The sequence below is a fragment of the Dermacentor silvarum genome, chromosome 9 (assembly GCF_013339745.2).
Source record: "Dermacentor silvarum isolate Dsil-2018 chromosome 9, BIME_Dsil_1.4, whole genome shotgun sequence".
NCBI lineage: Eukaryota > Metazoa > Arthropoda > Arachnida > Ixodida > Ixodidae > Dermacentor > Dermacentor silvarum.
Genome location: NC_051162.1, coordinates 73,670,932 through 73,690,791, shown reverse-complemented (window position 1 = coordinate 73,690,791; position 19,860 = coordinate 73,670,932).

The window sequence follows — 19,860 nt, the reverse complement described above, 5'->3', positions numbered from 1 at the left end:
CCTAAAAATACTGTTGGTCAATGAACTTACATAATAATGTATATTATAAAGACAGTATCATAATTTGAAACACCACACCATGCCTGCGCTATGCGTATTGGATAAGTGTTTATATGAAACACGTAATGGACCAGTGACGGCGACAATATAAGTTAAGCAATGCTTCTATGCTGTAAAATATATATATATATATCGCAGGAGACGGACGAAGAATATCTGGACGCATTATTCTGTATTTTGTATTGTACTTGCGATAGAGCGAACAGGCAGCATTCCAACAAGCAAAAAGGACGACCGTTTATTTCACAGTGCACTTATATAGCCAGGGATCACATGATCCGTAACAAAAGGAATGCGCGCACTGGGTGCGCACTGATATGCGACGTCACGCTATAACATACCACAATTTACGTAATTTATCACAGGAGAGCTATTTATGCGTACCTTATACTACAGATTTCGAGCTATAGCGAAGAAAATAAGATGCATGCGTGCAGTGTTAAGGTACACTAAGGGCGACGTCTGGTGTAAGAGCTATGTTCATATGTTCTGCTGCCGCAAAAGCAAAACCTGCACAGACGACGGGGGCTATAAAGAATCCAGCGTACAGAATGCGCACGTCATGGTGTAGATGTTGCTTACATCAGCTCATTGGTTACCTCTAATTGCGATACATAGTTTGATATTTCATGCTGTTTGGTAGAGATATCTGTACTGTGAATTTATAATGAGCTTTAAAAGAGCGCTTCATGTCGGCGGCTCTCTTTTGGTCGGGCGGGCGACCATTTTGATTATTATGTTCCTCATAGTCTGATATCATTGAAGAAATGTGCAAGTCTGACAACTTAGTTGCCTGGTTGTCCCCGCCAAGTGCCCTCTAAACTGCCCGCACTCCGCCACGCGTCGAGTAGTTCCTCAGTGTGGGAACTTCGCGGAAACAGAAAAGCCTAAGAGATTAAAATTTTAACTTTTATAGCCTGTTGTCACGACCTTGCCACGTACAGAATCTGAGCTCATAAATCGAAACGGGAGCGAGGCAGATCCTGATTTTGGCGGCATGTACATGTGGTCATCCGTCGAAAACGCGTGAACGTGTAATTTTCTCCGACTCAGAAAACAATTAACGCTTTGTGCACGGTTCTTGGCACGAGGGCAAGCACTCCGAGAAACTCGTGCAACGGCATTCATTCAGGTGCATGAATCGAAAGCGCCATCTCTGCAATACCGAGTGTTTTAGAGACTGCCATTGACGCGTGAAAGGTTGACCTGCTAAGTCTGAATTTGCCCAATGAGACAACATACCCATACAAATTCACTGTTTTGTGTTATATGCCCTTTTCAAGATTTTTAAATGACTCTGCGAATCTCACGTGGGATAGCAGATGGTGGGTGAGCATATTTCTATGTTTTTAGCTAGCATACATATTTCTCAATTGAATTTGAATGTTTCTTTTCGGAAAAAACATTTCAGACTATATATAAGGGGTGTAGATACAAGCATGTTACTGGAAAAAGCTGTAGAACATGTCCCTAATAGCACGGCAGCCTGTCCAGATGAAATGTGAATACAAGCAGTCCAGCAGATTGGTCTCAAAACCGAGGTACAGCTGACTCGCTCCACAGAACCTGTGACTACAACAAAGAAAATTTAGATGGGAGGGCGTAAAAACAAGATGAAGCTCATCATCCAAAGACAAATGTGATAAGGATAAGGCGAGCTCATACGGAACAGTTACAGCAACGCCGTTGATAGAATAGCAATGCAAGTAATAAAATTACAGCTGTCACAGAGGGTGAAAAAATATTGCTAGAACGAGAAAATTGTTTCAAGCCAGGCATAAGCTTAGGGATAATATTTTTGGACAATGAAGGAAGGAAGGAAAGAAAATAAGAGGTGAAAGGCAGAGAGGTTAACCAGATTAAGTGTCCGGTTGGCTACTCTGCACAGAGGGATGAGGTAAGGGCAGAAACGATTAGAAAACAAGATAAGATTAAAAAGAAAAGAAAAAAAACGCATCAGTCGGCACATTCTATAGTTTTTCACTAAGTCCTGTTTCTTTTAAAAATCCTATTAGCGCTTTTAAAGCAGTTCGTTCCGGCGTTGGCTAGCACCAGGGACCAATTTAAATCTGGCTTCTGTAAGGGGACGGCTGTCTATCTTGTCGAACGTGGGGCTGAGGACTTTCCTTTGTGCACAAAAAAAACGACAGTCAAACAGAAGATGTTCTATCGTCTCTTTGCACCTGCAAGTTTCACAATCTGGACTTGTGGCCGTTCCGATAAGGTAGGAGTACGCATTGGTAAACGCTACTCCAAACCACAGGCGACAAATGAGAGTTACGTCCCATCGTGGCAAGCCACGTGGAAGGCGGAGCTTCAGATTAGGATACAGGGAACAGAGGCACTGGTTTTTAAATTCCATTGAATTCTAGTGGGCTAACGTAAGCTCGCGAGCAAGCGCATAGAGCTTTCCTACTGCGTCTGTTCTGGACATAGGGATAGCGACGCAATAGGCACTGGTATGTGGATATCGAGCGGCTGCGTCTGCTTGCTCGTTTCCAAAGATACCACAATGACTTGGCAGCCATTGAAAGACGATGTCATGTCCTTTGTCAATTGCCAGATGGTAAATTTCGCGTGTGTCCGTGACAAGTCGTTCGTGTGGTCCACGGCGTAGTGCAGAGAGCAAACTCTCGAGTGTGGCCTTGGAATCGCGGAAGATAGAACATTTCTGGGGTGGTTCCTGATCGATAAATTTCATTGCTGCACACCGAGCTCAACTGTAAGTTCGACAGCCGTCGTCGATGTCAAGTGCGATCTCCAGAATTTTATCAGTGTAGATTTTGCTGGGACAAATACTGCAACTGCTTAACATGAGTACATGACCGACCCATCAGTGTAAACATGTAAGCGGTCACTGTGGACCTGATGTAGTAGCAATAATGCTGCCTGATTCGATGCTGTTGACAGCATTTGTGCCTTCTTCTTGACGCCTGGAATGGTAAGGCATACTCGAGGTGAATGCAGAGACCACAGTGGCACCGAAGGCCATGCTGCTGGGACGTAATTAGATGGTAGCGATGTTCCGTCAGTAGTTAGGAGACGGCTAAAACTCGTATGCGGCCTAGTTGTTGGCAGGCAAGCAAGACGATGAAAGGGCGTCCTTGCGACATGTCGAATGTGCACTCTTAGGGCGTCGACTGCAGGGTACGTTGATATAGGTAGGTCATGTGCTATGGCGATTGTAGCCGCTGTTGATGCACACTTACGTAGGCCGAGGCACGTCCGTAGAACTTGGACTTGCATACTCTGGACTGTTCGAAGGTTCGTTTTACTGGTGCTTCCCAGCGCGGGCACGCTGTATCTTAGGAAGCCCATAAATAATGCATTGTAAAGCTGCAGCATCGATTGCACAGATGCGCCCCAAGACTTTCCGCTGACAAATTTGAATACATGTGCTATTGCAGTCAACCTCTTTTTATACATGAAATATGGGGCGCCCAAGACAAATCACGCTCGATGATGACTCCAAGGAAGCGGTGTTTTGTTTCGTAAGCAATTACTTGTCCATTTGTGCGTGTAACATATGGAGTCATTGCACATATACTTCAATACGTCAGACGGAACCATTAAGGATGACTTGTCTAGATATTCAGGGTGCTTACGACAACGTGGACAGGTAGTTGCGATGGGATATCCTCAAGCATGAGTGCATAGATGACAATTTTGTGAATTTGCTGAGAAATATATACAAGGTTGAATAGAGCAACTTGCATGGAAAATGCTGAAAATGCAATGACGTACTGAAAATTACGAACGACTGAATTTAGAATTCCCTCTATCTCCAATATTGTTCATGCTTTATTCTGTGTGCGCAGAAAGACGAATTACAATTTTGTTTGGACTTACATCCGTAATTGGTAAAGGGTACAAAAAAGATGCCTGAGCTGATGCATGCGGACGGCGTCATGATATCGGCGGACTATGCAAGAAACTTAAATAGACTTGCGAGTATCTCTTGAAATGCAGCGACAAGGTTAGGCCTTAGTTTCCTTAGACAGAAATCATGACATGTCATATTTCATGAACAGACGAGCAATGGCATGGTATGTCAACAGCAAGTCATTCCCATAGGCAACCAATATACTTAACTACCTTCATATCTACATAAACGAATGAAAGACCTACTCAAGCACCCAGTTAAGTTTTCTAAGAACGAAAGGTATGCAGAATGCAGCACTAATAAAAGATACAGCACTTTGGAGCTACAATAAATATCAGGAGGTGCGAGAAGCCTGGAAAGGAGTAATTGTGCCAGCCGTTACACACGCAAATTCAATGCTATGCCTTAAATTCAGATAGCGTGTCTGCGTGGGAGGTTACCCAAACGTCAGTAGGGGAACCATGGTCAAACCGCACATACGCCAGTGCAGACATACATTCGTTGGGCGTGATTTGAAGTCAGAGAATCCAAGAGCAAAATTTAGACAGAGGAATGGATTATGATCATCGATCAATAAAAGGGGGGAGGAGGGGGGACAAAGTGCAGTAATATCTGTACTTTTGAAGCGTGGACACAACATCGAGAAAGTGGTTCAGAAATATAAAAACCAGCTACAAGATAAAACCAGGAGTCTAGTAAAAGAAAGTGCAATAGACAGAGACAGTAAATTGAATGCAAAGGAGGGAAACAAAGAGGGCATTGAGATTTACAAGAATGAAAGTAGAAAGGAATATCTATATGATAACACAAAGTACATTTCCTTGCTATGTGAGGACCTTAGGCAGTTGCCTTAGGACAAGAACATACCGGATCCAATTATGCGCAACAGGAAGAGGCATGTGTAGGCTCCAGCAAAAAGCTGAAAACAACTCCACATTTTCTAATGCAATGCGAAGGCATTGTAGGCAACGGCGACCTTCCAGAAGCGCTGCTATTTAAAGCGAATAGAAGCATTAACCGGACCGTATTCGAGATAAGCAAGTGACAATTAGAGTATTGATGAGGAAATCGATGAGACCCGATCAACACAAGGTTCATATGGAGGTTCTGTGAAGGGATAAACGATTGGAGAGAAAGAGACAAACTGTTAGACTGATAAAGCTCTTTGGGTTACTTGATTTGATCAAGCACGTTAGGATACCATTTGCCATGCCCCCTTCCGAAGGCGTGCCAATAAATCGTGATCATCATCATTATGGTCTGGATGGTGGAGACCTGGGTCGTAGAAGCAGAAAGAGTGTGGAGCCACTGGCCGCGTGAGTGCATCGCACGAGCCTTGGGAGTGTATTTTAAAGCCGTATACACTCAGGTAATATTGGACAATGTTGACGTATACGCATGGGAAATACTATACGAATAACACACAAAGTGAGTGAATAGCGAACTTGAAAAATAGACAAAAAAGGCAGAATAGAAATTTCATCAACATCTAATCATCCAATAATTTAAACCACAACGTAGGTTGACCCTGTCACCCTAGGCTATTCCTTTTGCTTTAAAACCCCATACTTTACTTCAATTTAAATAATTTTTATTTAATTTGATTTGGCAGGTAACAAGATAATTTTTATTACCACGTTCCTTTTTGGCCGTTGTTTCTCGCCACTCAGCTGTCAATCTTCGCTCTCAGGACATACGCCGGGACACCACCGAATGTTGTCATTAAAGTAGTTATAGACAAATGAACAAAATGAATATTGTGAGAATCGTTGCTATCAAAATCCATGCCACAGATGTTGGGCCCTCTGGAAAAAAAATTGCGTGGCTTGCACTAGTGGCGCAAGACTAAAGAAACAGCGGAGTTTATGGGCGCCTAGCAGATCCTGGTCTTACTGGCGATGTTTTTCCGTAATTTATTGATTATTGATCGATTATTGATTATCTATTGACTGGCTATCAATTGGCTATCTCAAGGTATTGGCCGTGCATTGGGCTAGGCTAAGCAGTACCGAGAAAGAAATTTACAGAAGAATAAAATTGGGTTGGAGTGCATACGGCCGGCATTGCCAAATCCTGACTGGGAGCTTACCACTGGCGTTGAAAAGAAAAGTGTACAATCATTGCATTCTGCCGGTGCTAACATATGGGGCAGAAACTTGGAGGTTAACAAAGAAGCTCGAGAATAAGTTAAGGACCGCACAAAGAGCGATGGAACGAAAAATCTTAGAACTAACCTTACGAGACAGGAAGAGAGCGGTGTGGATGAGAGAACAAACGGGGATAGCCGATATTCTAGTTGACATCAGGCAGAATAAATGGAGCTGGGCAGGCCATGTAATGCGTACTGGTGGACCATTAGGGTTACAGAATGGATACCAAGAGAAGAGAAGCCCAGTAGAGGTCGGCTGAAAACCAGATGGGGTGATGAAGTTAGGAAATGTGCTGGCGCAAGTTGGAATACGCTAGTGCAAGACAGGGGTAATTGGAGATCGCAGGGAGAGGCCTTCGTCCTGCAGTGGACATAAAATGTAGGCTGATAATGATGATGATGATGATGATTATGATGATGAAGCAGTACCAATTCATCGCCAGCATTTGCCCGAATGTCTTGATTGTTGGTCTGATTGGCTATCGCAATGTATTGGCCACGTATGTGGGCTAGGCTAAACAATACAAGTAATCCTCAGCATTTTGCATATTTATTGATTATTGATCGATTACCGATAAGTTATTGATTGACTATCGATTGGCTATCGCAAGATGAAGCGAGGCGCAGCTGTGCGCAGTGACGTCATCGCAAGGCGAGTTTTCGCGAACACTACGGGGGGAAACGAAAAGCTTAAGCAGCTCCGCTGTTAAAATGCTCACCTAGGCTAGGTTTATTGCTGATTGCATGCGGCACACGGGTTTGCGAGAGCCCGAAACACGTAATAAACATCGGGTTTCGGACCCCACCAATTGCGTCTACGCTGAAGGCACCTTCTGTGAGCCTTGACAGCAGCCCCTTGCGGAGACTGTTGTCGTATCTCTAGCTTCCGTATTATAACCTTGCCCACAAGAAGCACACTCGAAATTTCAAGGTCACATTATTGGCAGGAAGAAATATCTATCCTGCAAACATACTAAATTTGACCCCAATTTTTGACGATTGGCGGCGTACGGGCACCTTGTATTCATTGTTTGGCTTAGAATCATTCATAGCTGGAAATGTCATCGCCGAAACAGCAGCCTAATTTTTATTGGTCTTTTCAGCGAGACGCCATGTGTGTACAGCAGGTGTGTCGCCGGCTTTATGTGAAAGGAAATGCAACAAATGCCCGAAATACTTACTGCCGCTTTTAGGTGTCTATTGTCGTGGCTCACTTTTTCTTTTTTACAATATTCCATACGTTATATTCATAGGCCTTTTTGGACATGTTGGCGACATTTCCATTCGAATATTATTTAAATATCAATTAAATATCATTTATTTTCATAGATGATATTGTAAGTATAGATACCTCAGCACAATACGTAATTTCTGCAGACGATACGAGTTTATTTTTTGCAGGAACAAATGCGGACACCATCATAGCATCAGCAAATGACACATTAAACAGACTACACACTTGGACAGTAAACAATTCACTATGTGTTAACTGTGCTAAAACAAAAGCTGTTCTTTTTCGGGCCAAATCTACATCATGCAAAATGCTTAATTCCCTAAGTATAAATAATCTTAGAATAGAAATTTCGTCGTCTGCAAAGACACTGGGTGTTGTGTTTCACGAGTATATGTCTTGGGAACACCACACAGACTACATAAGAAATAAACTCAGTAAAACCGTAGGTATCCTGTGAAAATGTCAGCGCATACTGCCCGAGCCACAAAAGCTTATGTTATATAACGCTCTCTTCTCTCCTCATATGCGTTACTGCCATCTAGGCTGGGCTACTGGTACCAAGAACTCGTTGCACAACTTAATCACATTGAAAAAAATGCCTTGCGTTGCATTGCCGGTTTGTCGTACACTGCGCACACGTCCGAATTATTTGCTAAGTTCAATGTTTTAGAAGTTACAACCCTATACGAATATCACCTCTTGACAGCTTTTAGGTCCGAATTAATTCAGAAAGGCAGCCACATTCGCAATTTAGCAAATTTAACTCTTAATCCCTCCTCACGCTTAACCAGACACACCAACCATTGGTATATCCCCCGGCCGCGAACAAATTATGGACTGCATCTATTACAGTATTGTCCTCCGAGCACATTAAATAAGTTTAAACTAACAGATGAAGGTTTACGCACGTTATCGAAAAACGCTATTTTGATTATTATATCCTGAATTCTTTGTGCTTTAAACATGAAAATTGTTTTGAATTAGTCTGTATACGCTCACAAAAAAAAACCATTGCTTGAAATTGTTCTCTGTGAGCTTGTTTCCGTTGCTGTCGTTGTAAGCAGCGGGTGGCGGGGCTAGTCAAGCTGCTAAAAAGCAGCTTTTTACTGGCTATCCTCACCATATATGTACACTTTTGTCTGTACTTATGTGCCATAATAGTGAAATAAGGCAAATATCAAATATCAAATATCAAAAAGCATGAAGGCGACGGGAAGGCCGTAATCCTCTCTGCGCTTATCCATCTACATTTTGCTATTTCTTGTAATACACTGCAATATTTAAACTCATATGTGTGGGAAATACGATACGAATAACAAACAAAGTGAATGAATAGCCAACATGAAAAAATATACAGAAAGAGCTAGAATTGAAATTTAATCAACATCTAATCACCAATAATTTACACAACCATGTAGGCTCGACTATGTCCCCTAACATTAGAAACCCTATCCACTACTCCTTTATATTTACTTCTGTTTTCACAAATAACAGGATAATTTGTATTCTTACCGTCTTTTTCGCTCGCCGTTGTTTGTTTTCACTCGGCTGCCAATCTTCACTCTGAGCAGATCTGCTGGGACACCGCCAAATGTTGTCATTTTAAGCAGCGGTAGACTAGAGAACCAAATGAATATTGTAAGAATTGTTCCTATCAAAGCCCATGCCCCAGATGTTGAGCCGGTTGGATAAAAAAAATGCGCATCTCAAAGGACTATGCTTATTGCTGATTGCATGGGCACAAGGGTTTGCGAGAGCCCGAAACACGTCAAATACATCGGGTTTTCGACCCCACTTCTTGGGTCTACGCTGAAGGAATCTTCGTTGAGCTTTCTCAGTAGCTCCTTGTGGAGACGTTTTTCCTATCTCTATCTTGCTTCCCTACAAGAAGTTCACTCAAAAATTTCAAGGTCCCATTAGTCCCATTAATGACAGGTAGAAACATCTATCCAGTAAAAATACTCCTTCTGACCCCAATTCCGGATGATTGGTGGCGGACATTCTTGTTTAGCTTAGAATCATTTATAGCGCAACATGTCATCGTGGAATCAACAGCTTGATTCCTTATTTGTCTTTCCAGAGAGACGCCATGTGTGTCCAGCAGGTGTATCGGCAGCTTCATGTGAAACGAAATGAAACTCGTATCCGAAGTACGTAGTGCCGCTCCCAGGTCTCTATTGTCGTTTGGTGCACTTTTTTCTTTTTTGCAATATTCTGTACAATATATAAATAGGAATTTTTCAATGTGTTCGCGACATTACCTTTCGAAGCCTGAAGGCGGCGCGATGGCGTACTTCTCTCTGTGCTTTTCCATCTGCATTTTGCTATATCTTGTAATACACTGCAATAGCGCAAAATTTGACGTCTGTGAGGAAAAAACAGGTGAGGAAAGGCCTCGAGCCATTTCTATTGTTAAGGTGTTTATTTGATCAAAGTAGGAGCAGCTCAGCGGCGACAGTCTAGACAGGGCATGGACTCCGAGCGCGAGCGGCGTCCCCGAGCAAAGCGCTGAAGAAGACGATCCACTAGAATGCGCTGTAGAGGACGACCCACAATAGCGTTCCAAGCCTTCAGTACAATTACGCCAGGTGGCTCTCTTTTTCTTCGCGGTTGGTATTGTAGTGAAGGATAGGAACGGTATAGTAGGTCGTCCTGTCCAGCGTATTCTAGTGGGTCGTCCTCTTAAGCGCTTTGCTTGGGAACGCTGCTCGCTCTCGGAGTGCATGCCCCGCCTAGACTGGCACTTCTTCAAATTTAGTTGTAGGCCGGCGTTTCGCAAGCACGTCAGAACACGCCGGAGGCGTTGAATGTGCGTGGGGAAGTCAGGAGCGAAAACAACGACATCATCAAGCTGTTGTTGTTTACACGTCTTTATTCACATTTTGGCCCTTAAAGGGCTCCGGTGAATTGATTTGGGAAGTGGCGGAGGTGAAAAGGTAAGGGAGATAGTTATGATCATCAAGGTAGCACAAGCATGTATGCCATTTCAAGTTGCGCAGAACGGTATCCATTATGCGCTCAAATCTTGCGGGCGCATTATGAAGGCTGACATGACGTTAGATTCGTAAAAGCCATCGGGCGTGAAAAAAGCTGTCTTCGGTCGATCGTCGTCTGCCATGGGTACTTGCCAATACCCTGATCGCAGATCAAGAGATGAATATAATTCTGCACCTTGTAGGTTGTCAATATCGACGTCAATTCGCGGTAGCGGGTAAACGTCCTTGCGAGTAATCTTGTTGAGGCGCCGACAGTGCACACAGAACCGTACAGGATATGGTTTTTTTAACAGCGGAGCTGTTTAAGCTCTTTGTAAGCCGTGTAGTGCGCACAAAAATTCTGGGCCGATGATGGAGGTAGTGCAGAATGTGTGCAAGCGCAGTGACACATACCCCTGTGAACTAGCGAAGCTGTTTAAGCTCGAGGATGGTCCGTCTAGTGTACGTCGCAACACCTCCGTCTGGCGACGACGTCACCATGTGTCGCCTAACAACGCTTTGCCGCAGCTGAGCCGACCACGTCGACCCTCGCCACAGCTGCGTGAGCCGTGACGTCATCGCGCGCGCCGCATCGCTTCACCTTAGCTTTGCCGAGCCCTGACGTCACTGTGCCACGCAGAGTGGTTACTGTGGTTGCGCAGACACAAATTTAAGCTGTGACGTCACCGAACCGACTCTCGGGATATATAGCTCCACGTTGCCGCTGCGGCGACACCAAAGCCCCGCCGTCTCCGCGCCGAGCACATCGCCGCGAAGGCGATGTGCTCGGCGTAGATGTAGATGTAGAGCAGAGATGTAGATCTGAGATGTAGAGCAGACATGTAGATGTAGAGCCTTAACGTAGTGGTACATACCCACTATGGGAGATTGGCCAAGAACCGGGTAGTTCGGTAGAACAATTACGAAGAAGATTTATAAACAAGAGCGCAACTCCAGAAAAAGAGGAAGCGCAGCGCGAAAGGCGCCGCACCGGTACTGTTAGACATTTGCTAAATTTATACACTTAGCACATATATATATATAATCTGCCCGACTCTTGGCCGATCCCCGTGAGTGGGTATGCGCCAAACATGATAAGGTCATCATCATCGTCATCATCATCAGCAGCCGGTACTCGGGAGTTAGTGAGACGCCTTCGGCCTGATCCCGAGTATCCCGCCGCCGAAGCGGCGGCGAAGTGTCGCTGATTCGCAGAACATGCGCTGATTCGCAGAAGTCGCTGATTCGCAGAAGAAGCGTCCAGATATTTTAATGACCGAGTGTTAGTTGCTCTTTGGGCTGTAGATGATTCCGGGGTGATCTTGCACAAAACGTGGCCGAGTCTCGAACCATAACAGAGGTAAATATATCTGGTAGCGAAGCTTTCATAGAAGCCCATACTTTCAAAACATGGCGGTTCATCTGCGGTTCATGGGGCTTAGCGCCATCTGTGTGAGGAGGGAACACTTCCTGGCGGTAGGAAAAATAATTTGACGTCATATCCGTTATAAGCAGAAGTGACGTCATTTTGTTCTCAAAGGCGCGAAATTTGTTTTCGAAGGCTGGCCATTAGGAGCTGTATATTCAAATGCAACGCCATTCGACTTGATGGGCGTTTCGAGCTTTCAGCTCTGAAAGCGATGCAGGAAAAGTTCTGCACGTAACATACTTTCTTTGGAGGCCGACGAACGCTTTGGGCGTAGAGTGATGGTCCTTTCGTTGGACGCCAAGCCCGTCGGCCAGCGCTGTCTCACGAAAACAACTAAAGTAAACAACTATCTGGCGGTCGCAACTCACTACTTTTGACTGAACAGGTTAAGAAACAATGGAACTACCCGCGTCACCAAATTGAGACAAACGTCGACAAGCAAAGCAACACAACATGTGAGGGGGGCGTGAACTTTACGAGCGCACCTTTCTGTCGACTTCAACAGCTGCATTGCATTGCAAGTGATAGCGGCGTCAACGCCCGCCGCTATCGGTGGGCGCTCTTACGGTGGGCGCTGAAAAAAGGTATTTATTGATAATGATCAGAGTTGTTCTTTTTTCGCCATGCGTACATAAAATTTATTAGGAATTTTATTTTCGTCGAATGAATCTAACTATGTCTCGCTTTCATGAAACAACGCTTTTTTCTTTCCCAATGTTGGTTCCCTCCAAACATAGTCGCGCTTCAATCGCTGCTCCCATAACCACCCTTGCTGATGTCGGTGACAATTCGATTCTGAACCACTTTTCGCCCGAAGCTTCGCGACCATTTAGATCGACCTTGCCATAACCTCGCAAAGACTTGGCCGAACCGAGAGAAAGCTAGGTGGGGTCGCCAGCTTCGCTGTTTGCCCAGTCTTCGCATCACTAGTGTGAAGCTGACTCTTATTTTTTTCGCAACAAGGACGACAGGGGATGCCTATGGTCTCTTCGAAGGTCTAATCACTTCGCTACGAAGCATGTCGTCGACTTGGTCATTAATTACACGACGTTCTGCGGGGAAGACGCGATACGCGCGTTGCCGCAGTGGCGGCTGGGAGCCAGTGTCGTGAGGCCCAGGGAAGGTTGCCTGACATCGAAAGAACGAAACTCTTCTAGCAGACACGGAAGCAGGAAACATTGGACCAGCGTAAGGTTATCAGCAATGGAGGAACCAAATACATAACTGGAGCGATGGATCAGACGTAGAAATATATCACTAAGCGTACTCTAAGTGGCACAGTGCATGTCATCCTGCGCGTCCATAACTTGCGCGGTTTCGATGGTTGCCACGTTGCCAATACATTCCTCTCGCAACAGTATCACAGTGTATGGGGACGAGTTGCTAACAAAGAGAGCGCCGGAGTCAGTGATTTCTATGGTCGCAAAAGATAGCAGCAGACCTTTTTGAGTGCAAAGGCGGGCAGACGGAGAAAATAGTGCAGCGGCGTCAGCGAGGCTGCTGCAGCAGACGGACGCAACCATTGACGAGTTTGGGGGGACTTTGATGTCGTCTTTGACGAGTAGCTTGTTCGAATCCGAAGGACTGTCGGCCAGTGTCAAGTCTGACAACGGCGAGAGTTCTATTTCGGCGCGTGCGCAATAAATCACGGCATTGTGCGGGAAAGAAAATCCAAGCATAAGATAAGGTCGTCCGAGCATGAGGAAATTATGAGGAAATTCAGATCGCGTATAGAACGTCCTCAATGACAACACGAGCGGTGCACTCCACTATGGGGTGAATACGCTGTGCTGTATGGAGGGATATTCCAGTAAGTGGCATCGTCAGGTTTGAAAGCAAACGGCTAAATTTTCCGGCCATAATGGATACGGCGGCTCCAGTGTCAACACTCGCTGAAGCGTGAACAACATCCACCGACACATCTAGAACATTTGATGGGCTTCGTTGAGGGCTTTCAGATTTCGATAGCGTCGCAGTCCTTGCCTGCTGGACGGCGACGACAGGGAAAATTCATAGTTCATTATAAGCAAAGCAATACTGTCTTAGCAAAGGTGCTCAGTGGAAATATGCAATATGCAGACCAGGTATCCATTCGAAACCCGAGAAGGCTACGAAGGAAATGGTTACAGGTTCATCTGAATGAATGTTTCATGCCTGTGAATTACAACTCATCATCAAAATTTTGATAGTTGTAGCAATTTTTGTAGACCTAAAATGAATATACTTGCATTGATATGTTTTTTAAGTTTCTATGTGATAGGGTGACAGCGTACATATTATGTTTGTGTTCAACAGAATGTGACACGCTGCATTGTTGTCACCTACATTTTGTCATGGGTTAGGGGTCCTTTAAGCTGCTCTGTTAGAATTTTTTCCCCTAAAATTTTCCATTTTACGGAAAGAATATAGAAAGGAAGAAAGAAAGCTTTTTTTTAAGGAGATGCTTTCCTTCGCAGTAAGACGTGTATATTTCCCCTTTACATTCATGCGAAATTTCCATGTGTACTAACTTTCGCGTGTATGAATATTTTGATATATATTTTTGGTAACACGTGGGTAATGATGATAAATAAAGTCATTTTTTTGCTTCGTTCTATAGGAATAGTGCAGAAAGCAAAGGCCACACAACTTGCCGCGAAGCTGGTGGACAAGTGCGCTCTTTCCATAGTTTCGAAGTACAAGTTTTCTACGAAGATGATCCAGCGGGTATAGTACACTTAAAGCCTACTTTACTGGGGTCTATTGTTCCCCTTTCCCCCTCCCCAAGTGTAGGGTAGCCAACCAAAAACGTCTTTGGTTAACCTCCATACTTTTCCTTCGTCGTTTCTCCCTCTACTTTACTGGGTCCACGCAACTCTATAAAGTCGCGTGTTCCTAAAAAACAATAGTTTTTACTTCTCCTTCTTAGTAACAATATCTTTTTACACGAGACCAATTTCTGCGTGGAAGGCAGCGCATACACACTGCGAAACCTGAAGTGCTGATTTATGCCGTACCATTTACGCAGCTCCAAATTTGGATAAAGTTGGTTTGCCTTTACCTTGCTGTGACGCTAGCAAGGTAACCTGTCGCGGCAGCTTAGTGACTATGGCGTAGCCCTGCTGTGTTCAAGGTCACCGGTTATACCCCAGTAACGGCAACCGCATTTTCATGGGGGTGAATTGTGAAAACCCTCGTGAGCCTAGATTTAGGTGCACGTCAAAGGACCTCAAGTGGTGAACACAAATCCGGAGTCCCCCTTACGGCGTGCTTCTTACTCATATCATGATTTTCTCACCTAAAATACTGGAATTTAGCCCTCATTTACGCCGCGAAGATGTCGAATTCAGCAGTTCGTTTCGGCATGAAGCACGCACAGATAGAGTAGGAAGTGCTCTTTCTATACCACAACCTTGGACGTAGCTTGAATGCAATAAATAGGGAGTGCAATATAGCTTAAACCAACAGCGAGTGTTTAACTAAGTCTTGATGAGTGTTCAAATAATCAAATTCGTGCCCATCTACTTTCATGCTACTTATCCTCAAGCCTCCAAAATCTATTGATAAATTCCAACTCTACAAAATTGTTTCCTTACGTGCACACCTAAGGATGCACTCCAAGTTGCCAGAAATGGTTTGTCGACATACGAACTCGCGTAACGTCTTTGCTGTCTCATAAAAACGAGTTTGGCAAAGTCGAGCATGCCTGACGGTGGCATCATGATTTTCCTTCCGCATAATGCGGCCTTTAAAAATTCGCCCGATGTTTTTGCAAGACAGGATACTCTTTCGTTTACAGTCGTTTATTACCTGGGAAATTTTAAATTTCCTTTAGTTTCAGCTCGTATGTGCACCTCATTTAGCTTTACTGCTTATGTTAACTTTCATTCGTGTGAATAGAAACGTCACATTTACAGAAAGTGAAGTTATCGCGTGCTATAAATTGAGCACCACGCTCTGCCGCTTGAAGATGAGAGAAAAAAAAGCAGAGAAGAAAAAGGAATTAAGAACGGAAAATGAAGAGGAAGGCTCACTACAACACGTGCAATCAGACGCAGAGTACGAGTGTTATAGACGACAGTTTTGTCGCGAGAATAAAAATATATTCAAGCGCAGTTGCCTGAGCCTCATATCGAGTTTGACCACAACCTTTTGAAAACAAAAAAAAAATCATTAAGTGCTCTTCAAGCAAGAATAAGCTGCTCAGCAGCACGCCGGTGCCACATTAGGTGGCCACATGGAGCCATTTTTTATCACATGGAGCGGATATTTTATCCAGTGTGTTACATCAAAGGGAACATGAGACATCCACCCAAATGTAGCAATTGCTACAAAGTGAATTGCACATTTTGTAGCAATTGCTACATTTGGGTGGATGTCTCATTTTCCCCTTGATTACTTCTCTCCACCTAGCGGGTTTCCACTGAACTATTACATCATTGTGTTACATAATCGTAAATGCTAAACACTTCTGGTAGAAATCAAGAAGTACGTATCGGAACGTAGAAAGATTGTTTGAGTAAGTATTTCGCAGGACTGTACACATATCGCAGCTTTGTATAGCTATGGTATGTGCTATGCGCACATACCATAGCTATATTTTCCTAAAATTTTTTACTCAGTTGCAACAGCCAAAATTATTGCTATCACATACATACTAATGGTCCCTATGCGAAATGTTTCACGGGATATGGGCAAAAACGCATAGGCAGTGCATGATTGTTAAATAGCTTCGCCCAAATAACCCTAGGTCTAAGAAGTATTCGTTGTAGTGTAGTAAGGGATACCACGAGTGCAACAAAAAACGACGCCTAGAGAACTCTGCAGCAAATAGATTGATGCCTCCAAGGAACAGCCTTAGAAAAAAAGAGAAACAGAGCACCTTTTTTTAGATGTAGTACGCTCAGAAGGTCAGAAAAACAGGCATCACATCTTGAAAAAAAATTTCTATGACGAAACACTGCATCCGTTTCATTGTGACCTGGAATAAATAACATGATACTTTAACGCGTCTGTTTTATACAGGCAGCATCGAAAATGTGCGTCGTATTCCGATTCTGCTTTCACAAGTACGTGCCCCTGAAGAAGTCTAAGGTAGGTGAATTTTATTTTCCAATGTTAATTAGGGATACCAGAGATTATTACCACCGGACTCCTCGTTACGCTTGAAAAATCTGGTGTTATCCTTAAATAGGAACATTTCAGTAGTGTTGCATGCAGCACTTTGCAAGGATTCAAGTTTCAATTGCCGCCCTGAAAAATTATGGGCAACTAATATAGGTTCCCCAGCTCTCTAAAAAATGTGGTTGATCCCTCTTATATAGGAATCGGTATAGAACACGAAAGTGAAACGTGTCTTCACAGAAGTAGTCTAATGTTTATTGCACATTGATATATAATGTCTATTGGTGTTTTGTGGCTAAAGCGCCCTTAGGCGTTGATGCACCCACGCTGACGCCTGGTGGCACGTCTCCTCCATCACGACTACCAACGTCGATGACCATGAGCAACCGTCGTGCATATGGAAGCTGCACTACGCTGCACACGCTAGCACAACGCGAAAGACGAAGCACGTAACTGACACACTAATACAACGCGCAAGACAAAGCACGTAACTGAATCGTCACCGAGTCAAATCAGCGCGTACAGCGCGTCGTAATTGCAGCCTCCGCGATCAACTTCAGAAACATTTTCAGAGCTAATTGCGGAGGCCACGCTCCGCTGTGCTGAGTACGGTGAACGCCACTACCAACGCCACCTAGGTGGCGTTGGTAGTGCTTCTTGATGCCAGCGTCCCTTCGAATGCTGGCATCGAGGCGTCGTAGTGCTGAGACCACCGAAGCGTTCACTGTCGGTGCGCGTTAGTGTCATAATGCAGTACTTCTCTTTTCTGCTCGTAGGCGGCGGCACCGCCCCGAGCAAGAGCGCGGGTACACGGAGGAGTGTTAGATATATAAGGCGCGTCTGTGTAGCTCTCTGCAAATGCGTTTGTGGCGCAATGGGTTAAACGCTCGGCGATCTATCGTCGCGGACCGAGAAGTCGTGGGTTCGATTTCGAAATTTTGCATGTTTGTGGAACTTTTTCTTCTGGTTTCTTTCTTTGTATTATGTTCTATGACGTATTTCCGTGACGGAAATACGTCAGTGAAGTCTTGGTGGACCCCGGCATAAAACACTTTCGTGTTAAAAAACATGCCACTTGAATGTGCTAACAAGAATCCGCTGTCTCAACAGCGCAATCAATTCGCATTCAAGATATCCAAGGCATGTTCGGTTAGCGAGCCATTCGTGGTGTAGCCTTAAGTTTGATGACCCGTACCTACTTTCCATTTTGTTTCAATTTGCAGTACGACTACCAGAATATAGGGATCCGTTCTATACAGCAGTTTCCAAAAGTACCAGTTCTGTGTATGCTCCACCTAACCATTACCATCAACATCCGTATAACTTCCAATCAATCGGATATGTAGCAAAGAAGAAAATTGGTAGTTCTCACAAATGCGTGGGAATCAGATATAGGCGAAGCTTTCTCTATTGTTTATTGGAATGTTTAAACTTGACTTCTTTGCATTTAGGTAGCTAGACCCACATTTTGCAATGCACGCTCAAATACCATTTTTTTTCACTCGACGTCTCTCTCCACACTGGGCTGCAGGCGTTGTCGTCTTCCTACATTTTCTTCTGCCGTCTTTGCTTTTTCACTCTTGTTCTTAGGGAACCCATCCAGTGACACAAGCCCATATACCATTTCTGGGGTACTGGCCAAAAACCCAATGCCATGTGCGCAATTGCACATACCTCGTGGCCCAAGTTGTATTCCCGGCCGTACAATAGCCATCAGCCAGCACCCAGAGAGGGGGAAGTAGGGATGGGGGACACCACAGAACACTTCGCTTAAAAAATCACAGTAACAACGCGTCGTTATTCAAATGCATGCGGCCGCTAAAGCGACATCTACCTAACCAACCACCCACCACGCAGTGCAGGCACCCTCCGTGCAAGGTCTTGTGGCGAAGCAAAGCAAAAAATAATATTGGATTCTAAGGAACGTTTTGTAATATACGTGAAGGAAAACTTTCATTAAGCGATTGATGAAATACTCTAAATTGGGGGAACGATGTTTGAATCAACAATCGGGCACTTCAATTATTTTTTCTTTTTAAGTGTGAACTGTTTCGGCAATACAGCAGCACCACCCGGCCAGCCAGCAGCCATGATAAATGTCTACGGGCATTCGTAAAGAAAGCTTTGCTTTAAAAGGTTATGCACTTCAGAAGCCGTAGAAGAACAATTATATACCGAATTCAAAAAAGGCGCATCTCCTGGCTAGGCGGGAGACACACAGCGCCGGCCTTTCAGAAAGTTATTTTTAGAAACCACGAAGAGTGTAATGGCAATGTCAGTCTGACATTGCCATTACACTCGCGTTGGAAAATGTGGCCGCGAGTGTAAAGGAAGTGCGCGCGGCAGCGCACGCGTATTGTCCTGGAATGCTCCAAGAAGGTTGGAAATCACTGCGGCCCTATATACGCTGCACGTGTCAGAACCTTGTGGTATGGGGCAGGTGATAACCGAGAGGGACAAGGGTCGGCGTTTTTCATTGGTTATAGAAAATATAGTCTATTCGCTTCTCCAAGGTATATATCCGTATAGTAAAGCCACAATTTTCGGCGTGAAGACGTGTCTCCACGGAAGCGTTCCAAACGCTTCCGTGTCTCCACGGAAGCGTTTGGAACGAGCTTATGAACGTATGCTGAACTGAACGAACATAATCAACCCAATTTCCAAGTTACAGTCATTGCTTACGGTAAAACCCTCAATAACAACTTAGATTTTAAGGCGAATAGGTTTCTTTGGCTAGTTCGTCCGTTTTCGGGGTATACAGCTTGGAGGTACGATGGTGGTCGGAGTTGGACAAGGGAAGGCGAAAGGACATGCCGACAGAGAGGGGATGTGCTCTAGGGCAACCGAGTTGCGAAGAACGGGGGCAGGAGTGGCGGAGGGGGTAGATCGTGACGCGTGAGCTCTCGTGCAAACGATTGTCATGGAGAGGCAGGAAGAACGGGGAGGAATTCTGTTCACTAATTAGTTCGGTCGCTCATTCGCCACGCGAAGTCGAGGGAAAGGGCGCGTGCTATCGGGCAAGCAATT